Source organism: Chrysemys picta, unplaced genomic scaffold, assembly GCF_011386835.1.
Source record: "Chrysemys picta bellii isolate R12L10 unplaced genomic scaffold, ASM1138683v2 scaf33, whole genome shotgun sequence".
Classification (NCBI taxonomy): domain Eukaryota; kingdom Metazoa; phylum Chordata; order Testudines; family Emydidae; genus Chrysemys; species Chrysemys picta.
Genome location: NW_027052740.1, coordinates 202874 through 227429, shown reverse-complemented (window position 1 = coordinate 227429; position 24556 = coordinate 202874). Strand labels below are relative to the sequence as shown.

At 49.6% G+C, this 24556-nt stretch overlaps 1 long non-coding RNA gene across 1 annotated transcript in view; it reads right to left on the bottom strand.

Annotated features, from left to right (window-relative positions):
- Window positions 1–299: 299 nt before the first annotated feature.
- LOC135977771 (uncharacterized) overlaps window positions 300–24556 on the bottom strand; it is a 67600-nt gene continuing 43343 nt past the window's right edge. Inside the window, exon 6 of the long non-coding RNA XR_010595216.1 lies at window positions 300–3606. This is a non-coding gene — a long non-coding RNA (uncharacterized LOC135977771). The remainder of the gene's footprint in view (window positions 3607–24556) is intronic.

The following is a 24556-nucleotide window of genomic DNA, read 5'->3' as shown; positions in this document are numbered from 1 at the left end:
TAGGAGCCACATGTCTCCAAACCTGCACATCCCGAGACTCCAGAGACCTCTCTCCAGATCCCAGAGTTTCCTCAGAGTCCTAAGGAGCCAGATGGAATCTGGCCTCTCCCCTCTCCCCCCCACCCCCCAGCTCAGCAGTCCAGAAAAAGCTATTTGTAGACATGTTGTGTGTCCTCTGCCACACTCACCTGTTGCTGACTAATGCAGTCACAGAGTCCAGGCTCAGTGTCATGCATTCCTCTGGGCTGTGACAAGCAGGAGGACGTGAGCTGCAATGGATCCCCCTGTGCATTGGCTGAGTGGGTAACCTCTCTACTGCCATATCTGGTTTCCAGCCCACACGCACTAAGGAGGAGGGTGAGGGACTTACCCCAAAAGTGGGTGTGGGAAGAAGCAGAGTGAAGAGGTGATCAGAGAACCATCCCATAGCATTCCTCCTAGAGTCACTCCAACAACCCCCTGGCTCCTTCCTGCCGTAGGCCACAGCCCCTAGGTTCCATAGGGAATTTCTGAATTAACCCTCTAGAAAGCTGCCTCTGGCTCTACAAGCTCTCACACAGCCCTGTCACCAGAGGTAAGGAATAAGGTCCTGCCCCCCGCAACTGCTTGGGGGAATCCGCTCAGAGAAATCAGTGCAGGGCTTTATGCATCTCTACAAACAGATCACTTTGTGTGGTGTTGTCAAGAAGCTGCACACTCCTTGGCAGCTCTTTTTAGAGCAACATTAACTCCCACAGGGATTTCTGCTCTAAATGCTCTGGGCCTGAGGGAAAGATTCTGTGGAAAACAGGCCTTTCCCTTGCTCCAATCCAGGCTCTGCTGTTCTGATGCTGCAGAGCCGATAGGGAAGGTGTGAGGGTTCCTGGGCAGCATGGTTCTCTTTCTTTCCCGGTACTTTCCAATGGAGGGAAGAAAGGGAGACATGAGATGGAGTCTCTCCCTGGCTTACAGATAACCCATTCTGCAGTAACACAAGTGTGGACTCAGGGGAATGCTGTGCTGCGGAGCATGTGCCCTGCAAGATATCACTCATGAAGGGAAGCAACACTGCTCTTGGCACTGGAATCTGGGCAATAAGGAAGAGAAGTTGGAAATTCTCCCTGGGGAGGGGAAATGGGGAAACCCAGTGGGATGATGTGTATGACTGGAATGTTCGTGTCGCTGTGACGTTCCCTTCTGGTGTTATCTGGACCAGTGATATACTAGGCCACTCCAATCCTTGACTCTGGGAGCCAGCCTTACCCTGCTCTGCAGTGAAAACCCCACTCCTGGGCTTTTCACCCACAGCCTCTCGCATGTAAGCTGCTCCCAGCTACTCGCAAGCGAATGACACCAGCCAATATCTCCGGTCCCAGACGCAACCCTAGAAACCTCCATCTTGCAGTGTCCAGTTATGCCCACTGGATGCTGCAAGGTTATATAAGTTCGTCAATTTAACAAAGAAATTGATATGCACCAGGCTTGCTATCACAAGGGGAGCCTCCGACACACTTCAAACCAAACACACTGCTTCACGTAGAATAAACAAACAGATTTATTAACTATAAGTGATTATAAGTCAAAGCATAACAAGTCAGATTTGGTCAAATGAAATAAAAGCAAAACGCTGATCTTAACACTTTCAATGTCCTTAAAAATGCTTCTCACCACAGGCTGGCTGATTACTTTTCAGTCAGGCTCTCCCCTTTGATCAACATTTCAGTTGCTTGATGGTAGTGGTGTCTGTAGATGTAGGTGGAAGAGAGAGAGCATGGCCTTTCTTTCCTTCTGACTTTGCTCCCCGTCCCCTTCAGAGTCAGGTGAGCATTACCTCATCGCAGTCCCAACCTGCCTAAAGGAACAGGGTGACTCCCTTGAGGGTCTAATAACAGATTATTTTGTTGCTGCCTGCCTAAGCCAGTTTCCATTGTTCCTGTGAGGCTGGGCTGGAGCTATCTCTAGACCAGATCCTGCATTCCCTGGGCACTCTAATTCCCTTTGGCTTTGGGAGGTGCACAAGGAAAGTAGGTGCAGGTCTGAAAAGCAAATTCATATTCCCCCAGCAACACCAAAACCACAGCAGTACTCAGAAATTCGAAAGCCACTAACAGTGGGGAAACCTCGGGAAAAGTTCCCCAAAGCCCTAGCTACAAAATAAAATATTGATCATTATTAATGCAGTTTGTTAAAGAACAAAGGCCCAGTGAGGAATCAACTGCAGGAGACATAAGCCATTCAAAACTACATAAAGTACAGTGAATATGATCCAGGCGTAAATCAACATCTCTTCATTTCCATGGCATTAGCATGATTTACACCCGCTGAGAATCTGGCCCATTATGTGTTTGCACATGTTTGATGGGAGGTTGGATTGGTAAACAAAAGCACAATGTTGTCAAGGGGGTAATAATTACTAGGAAATTACTAGTTCTAAAATACATGGCTGGCAATGTGCTCCCTTGCCTCTCTTAACAGCTGTATGGAACTAACAAATCTTAAAAAAAGGCAACATATCAGTGAAATCAGTCGGGGGGAGGGTCAAAAGTTATCCAAAAAAACTGTTTTTTGATGGAAACAGGTTTTCAACTAATAAGCATTTTTCACAAAAAGGATCTGCTTTCTGTGGAAAAACTCAAATACTGCAAACTCAAAAGATTTTGGCCCAAAAACAGATGATTTTGGGCGTGGATCAAATTTTGGGAGGGGTTTCAGCTGAAAATTATCAGGTTTTGAATTTTTGCAGGAAAAAATATCAAAATTTTCTGCAAGAAGCAAACCAGCCCATTTTTCTTTCAGACAGGGCTGGCTCTGCCCAAGTGCTGGCAAAGTCCACAGTTCCCACTGACTTCAATACGACAGTGGGCACTCAACTCTGGAAAAATCAAGCCCTTAGAGCTGCTCCTAGAGCTGCTCCTGTATCTAAACCCGCTACGGTTTTCTAGCCATGTATTTTTTTAATGAGAAAATAAAAAAAATTTGCAAGGAAGGGAGCTTGCAGGGACCGCCCCACGAGCCCTGAGCTCAGCGTTACGCGGGGGCTCGCTGTCTGCCAGGGAACTGAGTCTTTGAGTTCACTTGGCTGCTGCCAGGGGGACGGGACAGCTCCTCTGCACTGGGCATCTCTGGAGCTGCAGGCGCCTGGCGTGGCCTTGGGGCTCTGGCTGCCCCTGGCTCCCGGCTCTGCCTGGCCCTGGGGCTCTGGCTGCCCCTGTGTTCTCCACACGTTGGGTGGCCCCCGCTCACCTTGAAGCCTGGCGGCTCCCGCAGGTCCCACCGGCAGGCACAGCAGCAGGATGCCCATGATGCCGGTCACCTTCCTGGCCATGGTGTTCAGTCCCCGCAGGACTGGAACCCGCCGGGCTGGGGCTGGGCCTGGGGCTGCTGCATTAGCAGGCGGGGCTTCCTCCTCCTTCCTGGTGCGCTGCCCGGGGCCTGAGATGGGCCAGGAGCCCGGATGCTGCGGCAGGGGGCACAGGTGATCGGCCCATGGCTCCTCCTCCCGGGACTGCTGCAGCGTCGGTGTTTGACACAGGCCATTGGAAATTGGAAAGGTGCAGGAAAGAGCCACAAATACGATCCAAGGGGCTGGAGAAAATGTCTGATGGGGAGAGATTTACAGAGCTGAATCTATTGAATATCACAAAAAGAAGATCAGAAGTGACTTGATTACAGAGCATAAATACCATCCCAGGGAGAGACTCCCGGGTACTAAAAGGCTCTTTAGCCCAGCAGAGACCACCAGAACAAAAACCAATGGCTGGAAGTTAGAGCCAGACTAATTCAAATGAGAAATAAGCATATACGCTGACTTTTATTTTTCCTGGTGGGTGCTCCATCCTCACTGCACCCCAAGGCCCCCCCACTCCACCTCCTCCCTCGAGGCCCCGCCCTCACTCTGCCTCTTCCTGCCTCTGCTCTGCCCTCTCCTCCGAGGCCCCATGCCAGCTGCCAAACAGCTGAATGGCAGCCCAGCTGTGACTGGTGGGTGTTGACCACCCCTGCTATTTTTTTCCATGGGTGCTTGAGCCCTGGAGCACCAATGGAGTCAGTGCCTATGCCTGATTCTCTTCTCACTTGTAGCCGTGTAAATCAGGAGCAACCCTAAGGAAATCAGTTAATGAACCCCAGCGGTTCACCAGCCTGGGAAGAGCCTAATGAGTGGCTGTGGTTCAATAACAGATATAAACCCAATCTGACAAGCCAGAGAAGGCACGTCAGACTGGCAGTGCCAGCAGGAATCTGAAACACACTTCTTGAGTTGAAGAGGGTACTCAGCAGGGGTAAGGCTGACTGGCATAGCTATACTGGCAAAGACGCTATAGTGTAAACAAGACCTGCATTAACCACGTTTTCAGGCAGTTAATTTCCCTTGTTTCCTGAGGAAGTGGTGTTAGTGAGGGGGCATGATTGGAGGGCACCTGTGGGAGGGGAATGATCTGCCACTTTAGCTACCAGCTCTGAGCAGAGCAGCTTGGCACGCACAGAATTGGGGAAAGGCAGTGGCAGTGAGTCTGCATGCCCCCCACCCCCAAACTGCACCCATGGTGGAACTCCCCATCCCCCCCCAACACTGCAGCATCACCACCCCCGCCAGGCTCCCTCTGCCTGAAACAGGACTCACCTAGTGGTGCCTGCAGTTGGCACTGGCTGGGAGCTGGAGCTTGCCCAGGAGATCTAGGTAGCAGGCGGGGCGACCCAGGAGAGCAGGGTCTCACCACTGCTGATCAGACTGGGTTTTTGCAGAGCAGAGGGAGCCTGCTGCTCCCCCCTTACCCACCTCTAACCCTAGCTGGAGCAGTGGAGCAGCTCCCTGAGGCTGCTGGAGGAGGAGCCCCACCCTCCACCGAAGTCTGACTCAGGCCTGGGTCAGCCTTTGCTGCAGCAAGCCCAGGGGGGCTACAAAAGTTGAACAGCTAATAGGTGATTAATGCAGCCATCTACCAGCTGATCGGTGGGGGTGGGGCTACTTATCCCTGGCTGGGGCTGCAGCTCTATTGCTGGTGGGTGTTAAGCACCCGCTAATTTTTTTCACTGAGTTCTCCAGCTCTGGAGCACCCATGCAGTTGGCACCTATGGAAATAAGGCCCAACATTATGACAGTGGGGGGTGATTAACCACTAGAACAACCGGCCAATGGAAGCATTTGATTACCCAGATTCTGATTCCTCCAGATCCAACCTGGAAGCCCTGCTGGAAGGTGCTTTCGCCAAACATAAGTCATTGGGTCAATATAGGGGTAACTGGGAGAAATTCTCTGACCTGTGCTATACAGGGGGTCAAAGTCAATGTTCTAATGTTCCCCTCTGGCCTTCAAATCTCTGGACCTATGAAGCTGCTGCCAGGCAGCACTAGGTATGACGGCTTGAGTGTGTGCCAGGCGCTGGGAACAGGCCTGCTCAGTGCATGGCACAGGCCCACATTGCAGAGACTGGGGTGTGGAGCTGAGAACAGAGAGAACTGTCATTGTAGGCTGTGTTCAGGATGGGATTGGAAGGGACAACAGGTGTCTGGAGTTGCCCGTGTCTGGGGTCTTGGACAGACAGCAGAGGGGAAGCTGTGTGTGGTGTACATTGCCCTGGTACAGTTTCTAGTAGCAGGGAAGGGAGAGAGATGAGGAGCCAGAGAGGGTTTCTGGAGGCAGGTTGGGTGGGGACTGTGAACCTGGGACAACAGGGGGTGTTTTCATCAGAAGGATGTGAGTTGTGTCAGGTCCTTCCAGAAAGATCCAGACTGCTGACCCCAGCTTTGTGACCTGGGATCTTTCTGTGTGGGACACAATTCCTCATTTCTCAGTCTAGTCATCTAGACATCTGAATTCCCATCACAATTAAAAACAGACTGTGTCTCCTGTTCATAGAATCATAGAAGATTGGGGTTGGAAGAGACCTCAGTAGGTCATCTAGTCCAACCCCCTGCTCAAAGCAGGACCAACACCAACTAAATCATCGGAGCCAGGGCTTTGTCAAGCCGGGCCTTAAAAACTTCTAAGGATGGAGATTCCACCACGTCCCTAGGTAACCCATTCCAGTGCTTCACCAACTTCCTAGTGAAATAGTGTTTCCTAATATCCAACCTAGACAGGCAGGAGTATAAAAAATATTGCTCGAGCATGCAGGGATGTAATCAGAAAGGCCAAAACACAACTGGAGTTGCAGCTATCATGAGATGTGAAGGGTAACAAGAAGGATTTCTACAGGTATATTAGCAACATGAAAAAGGTCAGGGAAAGTGTGGGACCCTTAATGAATGGTGGAGGCAACCTAGTGACAGATGATGTGGAAAAAGCTGAAGAACTCAATGTTTTTTTTGACTTGGTCTTAGCAGACAAGGTCAGCTCCCAGACAGCTATCCTGGGCAAAACAGTATGAGGAGGAGGTGAGCAGCCCTCAGTGGTGAAAGAACAGGTTAAGGACTATTTAGTCGATTTAGTTGGTGTTGGTCCTGCTTTGAGCAGGGGGTTGGACTAGATGACCTCCTGAGGTCTCTTCTAACCCTAATCGTCTCTGATTCTATGATTGTTTTTCTATTTTTCCCAGTCATCCTCCACCCCTTTCTAGTCAATGTCATTTTACTGGTGCCAGGGGCAGTGTCTTCATGTGACCAGACCAGGCTCCACACTGAGATTTCTGGGATTACACTCGGCTGTTTGCAGACTACGAATAGTGTCATGATACAAATCACTCACCTATATTACCATCATAACTGGAACTGGTATCACAGATCCTAGTGAGTGCTCCTTCCTGGCTACCCGCTAAGGCTGCTGTCAGGGCCGGCTCCAGGTTTTTTGCTGCCCCAAGCAAAAAAAAAAAAAAAAACAACCGGAGAGCCACCGCCGAAGCAAAAAAAAAATCTACACAAAACCCCCCGGAATGCCGCCCCTTGAAAAGTGCCGCCCCAAGCACATGCTTGGAATGCTGGTGCCTAGAGCCGGCCCTGGCTCTGTATTCCCAGGGGTGTTTCAAGCTCATGGAGCATGAGCAGAGTCCAATCACACCCCCAGTTTTGGGGTCCTTGGCGCAGTCTCTTGCCACTTAGGACTTGGTCAGATAAAAGAAAGACTTTGAAGCTTCTCCATTCTGATTCTCCTTCCATATGTTTGTGTTCTTCCAGCATCCAGCGAGTCTCCTTTTGAGCCTCCAAGGAGAGGCATGTGTGTAGTAAAGGTTGGCTTTTCAGCCTGGATTATCACACACACATCGCCAGAGGAGCAGAGGGGAGTGAAAAAGTCAACAGACAGATTGGAAACATTGTTTGTTGATGTTTTTTAACTCTCATGGTTTGTGGGGCCAATCTGATGGTTTTTTAGGATCTGACTCATGATTTTTGATCTCTGAGGCTGACAGTCCTGCCCCAGTGTGTCAGAAGTGAGTGAAATCTGCTCTCCAAAGCAGGAGTAAAGGAAGAAAATGGCCAGAGTGGTGAGTGAGTGGGGACAGTGGCGACTCAGGGTGGAGAGCTGTGGGAGCTGCAGCAGGAGGAGGCAGAGTCGTGTCTCAGCGCAGCACTGCAGTCCCTAGTGCAAACGGCTCTGCGACAGAAATGTGATTGTGGCAAATCAGGCAGCTGGTCTTGCTGGAAGCAGAGATTTGAGCAATTCCAGACGACTGCTGGTTTAATAGAGGAAGCCCAAGAATACCAGGTAAATGCCTGGCCATTTGCCATGGGTGATGCTGCTGATGACATCCTGTGTGCCAGACTCCTCACTCTGAGGAGAGGAAAGACTACGCCAAAGGGAAAGAGGTGTTTAAGGCCCATTTCCTGGGCACATAGAATGTTATCTAGGAAAAGGCCAGTTTGAATAGCAGGTGCCAGGAACCAGAGGAAACAGCTGAGATTTTCATTACTGCAGTTCATAGTCTGGCTGAACGTTGGAAATATGGAACATTTAAAGATGAACTAATAGGAGATGGGCTAGTTATAGGGTGACCAGACGTCCCGATTTTATCGGGACCGTCCCGATATTTCCTTGTTTGTCCCGCGTCCCGACCGACATGCGGTCGGGACAACCGGACAAACAAGGAAATGCCCCGGAGCCTGGAGCCCGGAAGTGCTCGCACCCCACCCCACGCCCCGACTCCACCCCCTCCTCCCCCGATTGGCTCCCTCCCCGAATCCCCACCTCTTCCCCAGGCTCACCATTCCTCCCCCCTCCACAAGTGCTGGAGGGAGGCCCGGGAGACTCAGGGGAAGCGCGGGACCAGGGTGAGTAAGAGTCCGGCCTGGCCCCGAACAGGCAGGACTCAGTCGGGTGGTAGGGAGAGGAGGGGGGGCGGCCCGCGGGGCCAAGCGGCGGCTGTTGTTCTCCCCCCCGGGCAGCGGGACACAGGAGCAGCTGCTGCTGCAGCTCCCACTGCCGCGGGGGGAGGAAGCGGCCATGGCGCTCGGCGGCTGCGGCGCCCCCGAACCCCCCGAGCCCGGGCCTGCTGCGGGGACCCAGCAGCGCGCACGCTGGGCCCAGCCCCTGGCCAGTCGCGTCTGGGCTGCTGCCCAGCTGGTGCTATCCCGCGGAGGCATCGGCAGCCCAGCCCCGTTCGTTCCCCTGCGGGACCCGAGCGAGACGGGGGGGCTGGGGCCTGCTGCCCCCACTCCGGGGCCGCCGCGGGATAGCACCAGCTGGGCAGCAGCCCAGACGCGACTGGCCAGGGGCTGGGCGCAGCGTGCGCGCTGCTGGGTCCCCGCAGCAGGCCCGGGCTCGGGGGCTTCGGGGGCGCCAGAGCCGCGGAGCGCCGTGGCCGCTTCCTCCCCCGCGGCAGTGGGAGCTGCAGCAGCGGCTGCTCCCGAGTCCCGCTGCCCGGGGGTGAGAACAGCCGCCGCCTGGCCCCGCGGGCCGCCCCCCTCCTCGCCCTACCACCCAACTGAGTCCTGCCTGCTCGGGGCCAGGCCGGACTCTCACTACCCCGGCCCCGCGCTTCCCCTGAGTCTCCCGGGCCTCCCTCCAGCGCTTGCGGAGGAAGGGTTTTTTTTTTTTTTTTTGGCCCCGCCCCCCGCCATGCCCCCCCCCACGTCAGCCCCCCCCCGCGTCCCGATATTTGTCTTTGGTGATCTGGTCACCCTAGCTAGTTATAAGAGACACTGACTGATCAACACAGCTTGAGTTAGACCCAGACTGCACACCAGCAAGTGTGATAGCAAAAGTGAGAATGGTGATGTAAGCAGAGTCTGAATGAATGAGCTCTTCTCTGATTTCTAGTGATGAGCTGGAACAGGAGTAGTCAATTATTTTTTGTCAAGGGCCAAATTTCTTGGTCAAGGTATAGTCAAGGTCCAGACTCCGGAGAAAATAATAAAGACATTATAACAACAATGATAATTATAAGATTTTGGGTCTGTTCAAAAACATCTGGTGGTCCGGATTTGGCCCGCCATCATCTGCCCATTGACTGCTCCTGGGGGGAAAAGACTTCAGGAGCAGATTGTATTTGCACAGACACACCTACACTGCCTAGGCATGCAGCAGAGGGAGCTGCTCTGCCAAAATGATCAGTTTTGGCTGGTTTTGGGTTACAAATCACTCTAGTATTTGAGTGGAAGGGCAATGAAATGTTGTTATCCTGAGTGTGTGAGCAAAGGGCATCAGAACTGTGATTTGCAGGCCCCTGACTGAGTGGGTCACGCAGGGATTCTCACTTGCTAAGCAGGGGGTAGAGTTGCCAAATCCCAGTGAAAGAGAGACAAGGGTGGAGGCGGGAATTCTTTTCCGGTGGTGTGGGCTCTGGCTAAGAGTGGTCTCTCCCTTGTTTAAAGACAGAGCTGGTTAGTCTCAGTGGTGAGCCCTTGTTTTGTTCCGTGGTCACTACCCCTGCAATCACTGCTAACCAGCTGTAGGTGCTGAGCCTTAGACCTGGTGTGGGGCCATGTTACAGTGAAAGGGACTGTCCAGCCTGCACCAGCAGGGAGGTTCCCCACTACTGGCTGAAATCCCTGAGAGCTGGGTAAGTGACAGAACCTCCGAATGTGGCAGCGGAGAAAGTGGTGGCAGCAGCGGGCCATGACAAAAATGGGTGGAGCAGCAGAGTGAACAACAGCAGTGGTGGGTGACAGCAGCGAGTGAATGCTAGCAACTGTGAGCCAATTGCAGAGGCAGCAGCTGAAGCATTGCTCAATGCCTCCCCCCACACCCATGGTGGGAGGTTGTAACGGGGTCCCTGAGGTGTAACGTGGACTGTGGGACTGCTGAGCCCTCCAACCCCACCTGCCTGGGCCGTCCCTCACACTGCGGTGCTAATGTCAAGCTACAAGCCTCGGACAGGCCCTGCACTCACACAGCCATCCACAGGCAGGGACACACCTGTTACCCGAAATTGGGTCAGCTAGTGAGCTTAGGGAGGACTAATGACCCACCAGAGTTTGGCAGAAAGCAGTACGTTTATTATATTGATAGCTAAGCTCAAAATAGAGGGTGGTGTCACATTCACACTTGCATACTCATGCTCCCAGGACAGGCATGGCACTGGAGATGTCAGGATCCTTCAACGTAAGTGTCCCACAGCATAGCGATGGATTGTGCGATGAAGGTAAGTCTTCCCGAGGCATGATGGAATGCAATGCGGTGAACCACTGGCCAGGCGGTCCGGGCGAAGGGCCTTCACGGGAGGTACAAGCTTGTGAGTGCACTGCTGAGCACATGGCCCCTTCCCCTTTTAAGGACCTGCTCCTCATGGCCTGTGACTAGAGATGACTTGGCTGCATCTGGTTGGTCACACTCCACCTCAGCCAGTGTCCATGCAGTGTCCATGCATTGGGTGTGTGAACGCTGCCTAATTAGAGTCCCAGACACCTTGTGGAGCTTGGGGGCGGAGGCTCGACTGATTAGGGGGCCTATAAAAGCGGCCGCCCAGCCAGGCAGCGGCACAGCTGTGAGCAGCGGCACAGGAGGCTGCTAACAGGGGAGTTTGAGTGGGAGTCTCATTGGAGGAGAAGGTATCTGTACTTGTGTCTGTCTTTGTAGTGCTTGTGTGTGTAGAGGCCTGTAGGGGCACTGTGCTGGGAGGGCAGCCGAGCCCTGAGTAGGGGGCGGAGCTTGGCTGATTAGGGGGCCTATAAAAGCAGCCGCCCAGCCAGGCAGCGGCACAGGAGGCAGTGAACAGGGCTGCTAACTGGGGAGTTTGAGTGGGAGTTTGCAGGGGGAGGTGGAAGGGGAGGCAGGAGGGCGCGGTGTCCCGTGTGCTCTGTTTCCCCAGGTGCACTGGGCAGAGACTACAGCGGCCATGAGCCAAGCAGCAGGGGACACAATGCAGATGATTGCATGTGGAAGCTGCGGTATGTACATGGTACTAGAAGGGGGAAGCCTAAACAGAGGTATGTCTGTATGAAGTGCCGTCTAATAGAGCTGCTGGAAGAAAAGATCCGAGGGTTGGAGATGCAGGTAGATACCCGGGTAGAGTTTAGAAGGGGGTTCGAGCAGCTGATGGAGGAAAGGCAAGGAGGGGCTGAAGGGGAATGCTCAGGGGTTCAGGTGGAAGCAGGGGCTAAGGTCTGTGAGGGGGGAATATCTGAGGGAGAACAAGGGCAGTGGAAGCATGTGACCATGAGAAGCAGGCCAAGGAAAAGGAGGGCTAGTGAAGGGGAAATAGAACTCAGGAACAGGTTTGGGTGTTTGGATAGCGAGGAGGGGGGGCAGCAGGTGGTAACTGAAGGTGGGAGGGTGAGGAAGAAGAGAAGAGCAGCTAGCCCAATAGAGAGAGGGGAGGAGTTGATGGAGACAGCACCAAATCTGGGCCCCGGGAGGATACAGGATGGCACAAGGGGGAGTATAAAGGAAAATAGGAACGGACACGGGTTACGACTAGAGGGAACAGAGGATAGATTAGTAGATCGCACTGTTGCCAGGCAAAGGCAGGTTTACGTGATTGGGGACTCCTTACTGAGGAGGCTAGACAGGCCTGTGACCAGGGCGGACCCAGAGAACAGAAGGGTGTGCTGTCTACCGGGTGCTAAGATACGGGATGTGGACCTGCGGTTGAAAACGATCCTCAAAGGAGCAGGTAAGAACCCCTTGATAATCCTTCACGTAGGAACAAATGACACAGCTAGGTTCTCGTTAGAGAGAATCAAGGGAGATTATGCCAGACTGGGGAAGACGCTCAAGGAAATCGAGGCTCAGATCATCTTCAGTGGGATTCTGCCTGTTCCTAGAGAAGGGCAGCAAAGGGCTGACAGGATTGTGAGGATAAATAGCTGGCTAAGGGAGTAGTGCTATAAGGAGGGCTTTGGGATGTATGGTCACTGGGAGGCTTTCGGGGACAGACAACTGTTCTCACGGGATGGACTTCACCTGAGTAGGGAAGGAAATAGACTTCTGGGAGGGACGCTGGCTCATCTCATCAAAAGAGTTTTAAACTAGGAATCTGGGGGAGACGGTTGGGAGATGTCCAGTTAAACTCCACGCCAGATTCCAACATTGAAAAGGAGGGTGATGAGATAAGAACAGATATGTCCAAACCCTTCCCCCCGGCTATAAGAAGGAGAGGGGGGATGAACAGCAAGGGGTCCATACCAAATTGCATAACTGATGGGAGACAGGCTAAACGGCATACATTAAGATGTTTATACACCAATGTGAGAAGCCTAGGTAACAAAATGGAGGAATTGGAGCTCCTGGTCCGAGAAATGAAACCGGATATCGTAGGAATAACCGAAACCTGGTGGAACAGTAGTCATGACTGGAGTACAGATATGGAAGGGTATGAGCTGTTTAGGAACGATAGGAACAAAGGTAAAGGTGTGGGGGGGTAGCATTGTATGAGGTAAACTGTAAAGAAATAATAACTGATGGAATGGATAAGACGGAGTCTGTCTGGGCAATACTCACACTGGGTAAAAGAACTACTAGAGCCTCCCCGGGATAGTGCTTGGGGTGTGCTATAGACCGCCGGGACTACCCTGGATATGGACAGAGAACTATTTAATGTTTTTAGGGAAGTAAATACTAATAGGAACTGTGTAATCATTGGAGACTTTAACTTCCCGGATATAGATTGGGGGACAAATGCTAGCAACAATAATAGGGCTCAGATGTTGCTAGACGTGCTAGCTGATGAATTCCTTCATCAAGTAGTAGCTGAACCGACGAGGGGGGAGGCCATTTTAGATTTGGTTTTGGTGAGTAGTGAGGACCTCGTTGAGGAAATGGTTGTAGGGGACAACCTTGGCTTGAGTGATCATGAGCTAATTCGATTTAAACTAAATGGAAAGATTAACAGAATTATATCAGAGACTAGGGTTTACAATTTCAAAAAGGCTAATTTTAATAAATTAAGGGGACTGGTAAGGGAAGTGGATTGGGCTAACATATTTATGGATCTAAAGGCGGATGGCGCCTGGGATTATTTTAAGTTGAAGTTGCAGGAGCTGTCGGAGGCCTGTATCCCGAGAAAGGGAAAACGGTTAGTAGGAAAGAGATTTAGACCAAACTCGGGGGTGGTACCGTTGGACTGGAGAATAGCTAATGTGGTTCCTATTTTCAAGAAAGGGAAAAAAAGTGACCTGGGTAACTACAGGCCTGTTAGTTTAACATCTGTAGTATGTAAGGTCCTGGAAAAAATTTTGAAGGAGAAAGTAGTTAAGGACCTTGAGGTCAATGGCAATTGCGACAAATTACAACATGGTTTTACGAAAAGCAGATCGTGCCAAACCAGCCTGATCTCCTTCTTTGAGAAAGTAACAGACTTTTTAGATAAGGAAAATGCAGTGGACCTAATATACCTCGATTTCAGTAAAGCGTTTGATACGGTACCGCACGAGGAATTATTGGTTAAATTGGAAAAGATGGAGATCGATATGAAAATCCAGAGGTGGATAAGGAACTGGTTAAAGGGGAGACTGCAGTGGGTCATACTGAAAGGTGAACTGTCAGGTTGGAGGGAGGTCACCAGTGGAGTTCCTCAAGGTTCGGTTTTGGGTCCCATTTTATTTAATGTATTTATTACTGACCTCGGAACCAAATGTAGGAGTGGGCTGATAAAGTTTGCGGATGACACAAAGTTGGGAGGTATTGCCAATTCGGAGAAGGATTGGGATATTCTGCAGGGAGACTTGGATGACCTTGTAAATTGGAGTAATAGAAATAGGATGAAATTTAATAGTGAAAAGTGTAAGGTGATGCATTTAGGGATGACTAACAAGAATTTTAGTTATAAGCTGGGGACGCATCGGTTGGAAGTAACGGAGGAGGAGAAAGACCTCGGAGTCCTGGTTGACCGCAGGATGACTATGAGTCGGCAATGTGACGTGGCCGTGAAAAAAGCTAATGCAGTCTTGAGATGCATTAGGCGAGGTATATCTGGTAGGGATAAGGAGGTGCTGCTTCCGTTATACAAGGCACTGGTGAGACCTCATTTGGAGTACTGTGTGCAAGTTCTTGTCTCCCATGTTTAAAAGGGAACTCAAACTGGAATGGGTACAGAGAAGGGCCACTAGGATGATCAGAGGAATGGAAACCTGTCGTATGAAAGGAGACTCGAGGAGCTCGGTTTGTTTACCCTAACCAAAAGAAGGCTGAGGGGGGATATGATTGCTCTCTTTAAATATATCAGAGGGATAAATTCCAGGGAGGGAGAGGAATTATTTCAGCTCAGTACTAATGTGGACACGAGAAGGAATGGATATAAACTGGTGGTGGGGAAGTTTAGGCTTGAAATTAGACAAAGGTTTCTAACCATCAGAGGGGTGAAATTTTGGAACAGCCTTCCGAGGGAAACAGTGGGGGAGAAAGACCTCTTTGGCTTTAAGATTAAGCTTGATAAGTTTATGGAGGGGATGGTTTGATGGGATAACATGATTTTAGTCAATTAATCAACAGCGTGCCATCACTGGTAAATAGTATCAATGGTCAATGAGGGTCTGGCTAGAGAATCTTGCCTGCATGCTTGGGGTTCTACTGATTGCCATATTTGGGGTCGGGAAGGAATTTTCCTCCAGGGTAGATTGGCAGAGGCCCTGGAGGTTTTTTGCCTTCCTCCGCAGCATGGGGCGGGGGTCGCTAGCTGGAGGTTTCTCTGCGACTTGAAGTCCTTAAATCACAGGATTCGGGGACTTCAACAGCTGAGTCAAGGGAAAGGGGGTGGGTCAGCTTTTGTGGCCTGCATCATGCGGGAGGTCAGACTAGATGATCATACTGGTCCCTTCTGACCTTAAAGTCTATGAGTCTACCTGGGAGCTCTCCTGATCTTCCAGCTGTTCAACCAATCCATTCATCCCACAAGCATTCCAGGAGGGAGGGGTGGGGGAAAGTGTAACAGACCTTTTGAGCATACAGGTTATACATAGCATACAGATCACTGCTGCTCCTACAACAACACCCAACTGCATTACATGAATACTCTCCCAGCCACTCATGAGCCATAGTAGGGAGGCTCCAGTCAATTCCCCCCAGCTCCCCAGCCTTGCACCCCAGGATTGTACCATTGTGCACTTGTCAGCAGCCTAGCCAGTGTAAGCTCATTACCTAGTTCACCACACCCTCAGTGTGGAATGGACACACATCAGCCTTTGTAGTCTGAGCTGCAATTCCCCAAGCACGTCAAACAAAACACACTGTTTGAGGTAACATATCAAACAGGTTTATTAACTACAGAACAGTTGATTTAAGTGATTATAAGTAGCAGATGCAGAGGTCTTAATTCTAACTTAAAGAGGCTAAGCAAGATTTGAATCAAGCAGTGTCTCACCCTAAGAGCTGGTACAAGCAGCTTCCACTTCTCCAATACACAGACTGAACCCCTTTCCAGCTTGGGACCAAACTCCCTCCTTCAAAGTCTTCGGCTACACTACGGACCTTACAGCGGCACAGCTGTACCGCTACAGATGTGCCGCTGTAAGGTCTCCCATGTAGCCACGCTTTGCCGATAGGAGAGAGTTCTCCTGCTGGCATGATTAAACCGCCCCCAATGAGCGGCGTTAGCTATTTCTGCAGGAGAGCCTCTACTGCCAACATAGCGCTGTCCATATCAGCACTTCTGTCTGTGACAGTTGTCTGTCAGGGCTTTCTTTTTTCGCACCCCTGACCGACAGAAATTTTACCAACAGAAGTGGTGTTGACAAAGCCTTTGTCTTTCAGACAATCTTCCAGGTGTTGAGCTGAGCGGGGAGAGAGGCCAAGTAATGATGTCACTCTTCCTCTTTTATACTTTTTTCCGGCTGCTCGAAAGATTCTTGCTGTGACGTGGGTTAGCGTATCCCCATGGCATACGTGCCTTCTCCGAAAAGTCTCTGGGATAGTGGATTGAGTGTTGATGAGCCCTTAACTCCTGTCTGGCCACTGATGGCTGCTCCTTTGTCCCTACTGAAAGGCTGGCTTTGGGCATCTCCCAACCCCATGACCTATTTCAGTAACACAAAAGGCAATACCTCATAACTTCACACACAATGATAGCAGAGACAATCCAACAGGATATTACGGTTCAACAGATCATAAAGTAATCGTTCTAGATTACTACATTTTTAATTGACTGAAACAAAGACATTATTTTAAATTAATCAGTCACAGAGGTTTAGTATGTTCATAACAATGTTCATTGCTTTTAGAAAAAGGGAACACTAATTTATTTTGTGTTATCTCCATAACCAGACATGTTTATGAAATTTCACCAACTTTATGTTTCCAAAGATTTTAGGCATAACAAAGGATTTTAAATCTTACTAAGGTACTGATTGTGCTGGAGGGTTCTCTTAAAACTAGTTAATCAAATAGTTCAGAGGTAAAGAAAGGGAAACTTGTTTGTCCAGCTATCTGGAAGGAAAGCGTTGTCCCTTTAAGGGCTAGCCTCTCTTCAACAGGGGGGTGAAGGGAGAAAGGGATGGACAGAAAGGACAGGGAGACTTTGGAAGCAAGTTTTTTGTACTATAGTAACTAAAATTAAAATATGTATTTTAGATAAGAGTGGTCTTTTGAAGGATTTATTTTAAAAACTATATGTCTGAAGAGCCAAGCATGTGAGGCTAAAGGTGAATACTCAGATCGTGGATCTAAAACTCTATGCAAGGATTTTTTAGAGATGTGATTTCATAATCTTCAGCAATCTTCTAATGAAATAGTTTAAAATTTGCTTTAAAAATAAGGTCCCGTAGACTAACATATTCTGAGTAAATATTACAGTAATGCACAACTGTTTTTGTCAGTAAATTCAGAAACTGAGACCTGGTCCACACTAACCCCCCCACTTCGGACTAAGGTACGCTAATAACGTAGCTGAATTCGAAGTACCTTAGTCCGAACTTACCGCGGGTCCAGACGCGGCAGGCAGGCTCCCCTGTCGATGCCACGTACTCCTCTCGCCGAGCTGGAGTACCGGCGTCGACGGCAAGCACTTCCGGGATCGATCCCAGAAGATCGATCGCTTACATCCGGACCAGGAAGTAAGTATAGACGTACCCTGACAGTATATACCTAGGGGTTGGCAAATGCCTGTTAAATGGCTTCATTACCACTCGAATGGCTCTTTAACAGTTTCAATGTTGTGCTAATAGGATTGGCAGGCTGGAGGCTTTTTCACTTTTAAGTTACTAGCTCCCTTCCGGAGTAAGAGACACCAGGCTGCAGCAGCCAGCTGTGGGAGCCTGCAGGAAGGGTCAGAACAGGGATAGGAAGGTGGGGGGGTGGACACTAAGACCCAGGAGGTGCCCCGAATTTTCCGGTGCCCTACACAGCTGTGTATGCTGAGTATGCCTAAGGACGGCCCTGGGTGAATGTCACCCCCGTCCCTCCATCTCAGGGACCCAGTCTGAGCTGGGAGTTCATCTGAAAGAAAGGACGGATTCTCTCCCCAGCGAAGGAGGCCTCAGTGAAAGTGAAGATCGGGGCCTCATTATCAGCACTGAAAAATGCCACCTGCCCCTGTTCATAGTCCAGACAGACCCGAACCTGCCGGTGCCAGCTGCTCTGGGGCAGGGTGCTCTGAGGGGCAGGTTGAACCTTAGACACCCATCCCCACCAATTCATGGCCCAGATCCCCTCCTCAGGGGAAATGCCGATCCAGCCTTTCCTCCACACAGACTCCCTGGCCACCCCGATGGCCCAGAATTCCTCATCCCCCACCTCCACCTCCCAGTACCAACTCCCCGTGGTGAACCCTGGAGAGCCCAGCACACAGTGCCAACGATCAAATCGCTCAGGATTGTTGGGCAGGTCCTGCCGTGTGTCTCCCCATCTCACACCCCGCCGATCCTCAGACAGGATGAGTTCAGGATGAGCTGTGTCTGGATCCAGAGTCACATGCACTGTGGGGAATTCAAGGGAATGGGTTAAAAAACCTCGGGACAGGAAGGGGGACAGCAGCTGAAGGGGGGGGTAGGGAGTGGGGGGAAGGGGAAGGACTGCAGTAGAGGACAGTAGGAGCTGAAATAGGGGGCAGAGAATGGGGAGGGGATAGGTAATTTTAAGTTGAAAAGATCGTAAATGTGTTATAAGACTGAAAACTATTATAACTGTACTTGTCATGAACCCCCCTTTCAGTGACAGGTGGGTCCCCCTTGCCGTCCCTTCATTCCCCATATTCGTCTCCTCACCAAGGGGTGAAGGCAGAAACCCCCCCTCCCTTCAACCCCCGTTGTGATAACTGTCCCTACAGGCTGACCCTGACTGTGAGCGCCGCTGGCAGACGTGAGTGAGAGCTCATCAAAAGTCACAGTAACCCATGGTAATAAATGTTGAAAGTAGGGTGACCAGAGAGCAAATGTGAAAAACGGGACCAGGGGTGGGGGGTAATAGGAGCCTATATAAGAAAATGTCCCAAAAATCAGGACTGTCCCTATAAAATCGGGACATCTGGTCACCCTAGTTGAGAGGAAAGGGGTTGAAAGGGGAGTGAAACAGACTGAAATAGCCCAGACAAAGAGACCTCCTGCTATAACTCAAGGATTGAGTTAAGCTCATGCCTGGTGAACAAGCGACGTGTGGGACTGGTACTAAGGAGACCAAAATTGGTGTGTCAGAAACTGGGTGTAATTGGTGGACAATATAATGAGTGAACAGAGCTATTCCACCTCTCCCTTCCCTGTGGGGTTCTTGAAAGAAAAGCCTGTGGCAGGAGAGTCTGAGACTCACTGCTGATGGGGGGAGGGGTGACTGAATGGAGTGAGCTGCATCATCATGGCTGCCACCCCCACTGTCCCCTGGAACCCCGGGATCCCCCATGACACCGTTGGATCTTTGTCATCCTGAGCCTGAAAGGCACCTGACCAGACCAGGCCAGAATGTGGGACCCAGATGACATCACTACCTCCATTGGGTCTGGCTAAAACCCACCACCACCTGGGATGTGAGACTTTGCCCCTCACTTCCTGTGTCCTCTTCCTCCCTCACGTCTTCTCTTTCCTATAGCCAGGGCTGCCTGGGGGGGCAAGTGGGGCAATTTGCCCCAGGCCCCGCAGAGGCCCCCACGAGAACGTCATAGGCTCCCCCCCGCCTCTGCCTTCCCCCATCCCCCAGCGCCACGGCACGCCGCATCCAGGAGCAGCCCTGGACAGCGCTGCAGCGGCATGGCTCGGGCGGGGCCTGAGCTCCTCCCGCTCAGAGCCGCGAGGTAAGGGGCGGGATTGCGAGTTGCGGCCGAGCGGCGGGAGCTCAGGCCCTGCTGGAGCCACGCCGCTGCAGCACTGTCCAGGGCTGGGCTGTGTTTCTCCAGCAAGGGTCACACTCCACTTCTGAGCATCTCTCATTGCCTAGTTTGTGTGAATCACATTCATAGGCCTCACGTCTCCCCACACATGGTATCAGGGGCCTAGGTGCCTGACTGAGGCTTTGTAGATGCCACGGGGGGGGAGGGGAGGGGCTAGCTGAAAGTTAGGCATAGTGCCCAAGTTCCTTTGTGGATCTGGGCCTGAGTGCAGAAGGCTCTGGGTGTGTTATATTTCACCCAAACCCACAGGGCTGCACTAATGATAATTCTTTAAACTTATCCCAGACCTTTTTCCCACCATCCTGTTTGTTTCCTACAGCAGTCTGAGGTGCACTCAGAGTTTGCTTCTGAGCTTCAAAGTGAACTTAGTGCCAGAGATAAAAGGAGGATTCAAACTCCTTTGAAATCCCTGGGTATAATAATAAATAATCTCAGAACAACAGTTTCTTCCACCAACAAAGCAGATCTCTGGAAGGGCAATGTCTAGAGAAAGGTTTCTCTCCCTAGCTGATTTAGCCAATATTCTGCAAATCAGTCAGATACACCTCTACCTCGATATAATGCTGTCCTCAGGAGCGAAAAAAATCTTACCGCGTTATAGGTGACACCGCGTTATATCGAACTTGCTTTGATCTGCCGGAGTGTGCAGCCCCCTTTCCCCCCGGAGCACAAGGGGGAATGATGTTAGCTAAGGTGATGGAAGCACTCTTCCACTGGCCTGGAAGACTTTCATACCCCTGACCAATGTAGCTACACTGATAGAATTTTCATGTGTAGACCAAGCCTTAGCTAGACTCTTATTTTAAGCTCTTAAGTGGTGCTATATATATAGCTATACTTTTTCCAGTTCATTGTAGAAAAAGTGGAACTATGCTTTTCATTCATCTCTTCAATCTCTCACACATTTAAAAAACATAACAATGAATACATTTCAAATATTGCTATATTTGAAAACAAAACAGCTTGTGGAGGTGTCAGCAAGAAGAGGTGTCAGCAAACATTTCTAACAAGACCTTTTAACTTATTTATTTCTAGTTTTTTAATCAGATTCTTAAATGTGTAGAAATAAAATGTTAAGGTTCCACATTAAAAACAATTTTCAAAAGATCATACAACTCCCATCCCTTAGTGGGAGGTGTTTCTCTGTACTCCAGGTAGAAGGAAGAGGGAAAATGGAACTTACCAGATTTAGCAAGAATTTCCTCTAAAAGACAAATAAAGAAAAATAAATAATGTATGAAAATGATGATAGTTGTTAAGATGTTTCATAATAGAGGTATTTTTTCTCCCCTGTCCTTTTTTGTATTTTTGCAAAGTCAAATGGTCAAATATGGATCAGTAATAGAAACCTGTGTTCCCAGGAGCCACATCATATGTCAGGGCAATCCAAGGAACCACGCTGATTTTAGAGCAGTTAGGAAAGACCAGCTTCAAACACAGGCCTGATCTAAACCTTAACTCTGGCAGGGCTGTCACCTTTATATGTTTAATACTTAATATACCTTAGAGAATATTTATGAAAATACTTATGTACCTTAATATTTAATACTCATTGGCCCAGAAAGCAAGTGTAGGCTCTGTAGGGTAGGGATTAGGATGGTCACTGGGGAGGGGTGAGCTCCTGGGTTTCAGTCTCTGTGCCTAAGACTATTTAATGATTTATACCACCTAGAACAGCTTCGACAGAGAGATTGAGAGAGACCCACTTAGAATAGCCAGCAGCCCTGCAGTTAGGGCACTCGCCTAGGAAAGGGGAGAGCAGGGATTCAAAGCTGGGCCGCCGCAGTTCGTCTGAGTGACTTAATAACTGGGCTATCGGTGATCAGAGGGACATCATCTCTGCAGTGCTGTACATGTAGACAAGCCATGACGCATCATTCGAAAAACTAAGGAGGTGCTCCTTAGTTTTTAGAATGACGCGTCATGGCTTGTCTACATGTACAGCACTGCAGAGATGAAGAAGCTCTCTCGTCAACAAAGCGCTGTCTACACCAGGGTTAGGTCGGTATAATTTTTCACATCCCTGAGTGACGTAGTTATACCGAGATGTTTGTGGTGTAGATCTGGCCTAAGGCACCTTGTGAAACCTAACAACATAGGACTGGAAGGAACCACCTGAATCATTGAGCCAGTCCCCTGCTATCACTGACCACCTCTTTAAATCTAGCCCTTCATTTCCAAACTGACTTAGCTTTTAATTTAAACAATGTTTTCAAAAGCCCCAAATCACAATGAAATAGTTTTGAAGTTTTTATAACTACCAGACAAACAAAAAATCAATTATTTCAACAGCTCTTTCTCTGACTCTGTCATTCACCAACCAGTCTGCCTGCACAGACCAGGGAGCAGAGGCGTTAAGTTGGAGAGGTTGTAGCTGATAGACTTTTTGACCTTTGTTACATCTGAATACCTCAGCTCTTTGACTAAGCAATGGCACTGTTATAAAATAACTGTGCTCTCTGATGCTCAACCATTGCTATTCTCCTGAATTTCAAAAGGTGTGAAGTAAACTTTCTTGTCTGAAATTACAGCACGTTGCTTTGAATATACAGCAGGGAAACAGATTTCCTCCATTCGATGGAAAATTTTATCTCTTCCACTGTCTGACTGAAAACGACAACATGTACTCAGTAAATCCATTGTACCCTGCTTTGCTGCTATTTGAAATGACAGCTGTGTCAGAGATGATGGTGCACACCTTGGGCTGGACTGTACACTGCGCTAACACCTCTGAAATCCAGGAAATACAAAGTTAAGTTACATGCCACCTGTTCAAAGCATCCTTAGTTCTGCCCCTTTTAAGCTGTGTCCCACCATGTCCACAACATACCATTCCCATCAGGCAGAGCAGTTTTCAATCAGTTTTAGCTCAGTGAGAAAAGTTATCTTTTCAACTGCGAGTCTCAATCCTAACTACAGCAGAGTTGCTGCTCCATTATCAGACTTCACTGTTAGCTACATCCATGCAGCCTACCTTGATATACACCTGGACCTTTTCCCTAGTGAAGCCTGCACTTACTCCAGTCCCCTGCTCTCACAGACAGCTCCTGTGGCACTTTGTACCTCAAAGCAGCCCCCTGAAATCCCTATATTCACCCCATCATATAATTATGAGATGTTTCCTACAAAGTATCCATTGTAAAGTATCATTTTAAAATTCTTGATCTGTTTAACATTAATATCCTGTTGGATTGTATGTGCTATGATTGTATGTGAAGTTATGAAGTTTTGCTAGGTGTGTGTTACTGAAATATGTTGTGAGGTTGGAAACATCCACAACCAGCCTTTCAGGTGCAACAATGGAGTAGCCAGATGTGCTGATGGGCCATTAAAGGGAATTCACTTTCCCAGCAGCCATCCCAGAAGATTTCTCAGAGAGGTCACGTAGACAATGGAGATTACTTGACCAATGGAGGCAGACCCCCACCTCGCAAGCATAGATCTTTGCAGCAAACTGGAAGAAACTATAAAAGAAGGGATGTGACATCGTGATTGGCTTCACTCCTGCCACAACTCAACACCTGGAAGAAACATCTAGCGGACAAAGACTTTGAACTGTGGAGGGTGGTCCGGTGCTGGAGGAGAGACCCAGCCACTGTATTGAAGATCTGTGACCTGTTTGTACCATCTGTCAGGGTGAGACACTGCTTGATTCAAATCCTGTTTAGTTTATAGAACTCAGATTGCAAATTTACTTTTCTTTCTTAGGTAACCAACTTTGATCTCTATGTCTGCTACTTATAATAACTTAAAATCTATCTTTCTGTAGTTATTAAATCTGTTTTATATTTTACATAAAATAGTTGAAGTGCTTGGAAAATCTCAGCTCAGGATACAAAGGTTAGTGTGTGTCCTCTCCACATTGAGGGAGGGGCAGACTGGGTAATGAACTTACATTGCTCAGGCTTCTGACCAGCGCAAGACACTTCAGCTCTGGGGTCCTAGGCTGGGGAGCTGTGAGGATTGGCTGGAGCCTCTCTGCTGACGATTCATGAGTGGCTGGGAGAAGCATTCATGTAACTCAGCTAGGTGTGTCCCTTCCTGTGGATATCCGTGTAAATGCAGAACCTGCCAGAGGTCTGTAGCTTGCCAACAACCACCCAGTGGTGGGACAGAGGGCTCAGCAGTCCCCCAGTCCAGGTGACATCCTGGGATCCCCATCACAGCCCCTTCATAAAATCCTATTAAAAAACTTAGCAAGTTCCATTTTAACATTAGTTCTGTTTCATAGATTCATAGATTCTAGGACTGGAAGGGACCTCGAGAGGTCATCGAGTCCAGTCCCCTGCCCGCATGGCAGGACCAAATACTGTCTAGACCATCCCTGATAGACATTTATCTAACCTACTCTTAAATATCTCCAGAGATGGAGATTCCACAACCTCCCTCGGCAATTTATTCCAGTGTTTAACCACCCTGACCGTTAGGAACTTTTTCCTCGTGTCCAACCTAGACCTCCCTTGCTGCAGTTTAAACCCATTGCTTCTTGTTCTATCCTTAGAGTCTAAGGTGAACAAGTTTTCTCCCTCCTCCTTATGACACCCTTTTAAATACCTGAAAATACCTGTTGTTTTCTCTCACAACACTTCCTGGCAGTCTGCTCCAGAACCTCACTCCTCTGATGGGTAGAAACCTTTAGTTCCCAGCCTGAATTGAATTCAAGGCCAGATAATCCCCATTTCTTCTTGATCGATTTGATTGTTAGCTTCAACAGTTCATCTCTCTCCATGTTGTTTACTCCCCTGATGCATTCGCAAAGAGCAATCACATCCCCTCTCAGCCTTCCCTTTGCTACCCAAAACAAGCTCAGTTTTTTTAGTCTCCTCTCTTACGGCAGGCCCTCCATGACCCTGATCATCCTGGGAGCCCATCTCTGAACCTGAAATTCATCCACCTCTGGCTGAGGTTGTGGGACACCCCACAGATGCCAGGACAGGAGAGCAGCCCCTCTTACAAAATAT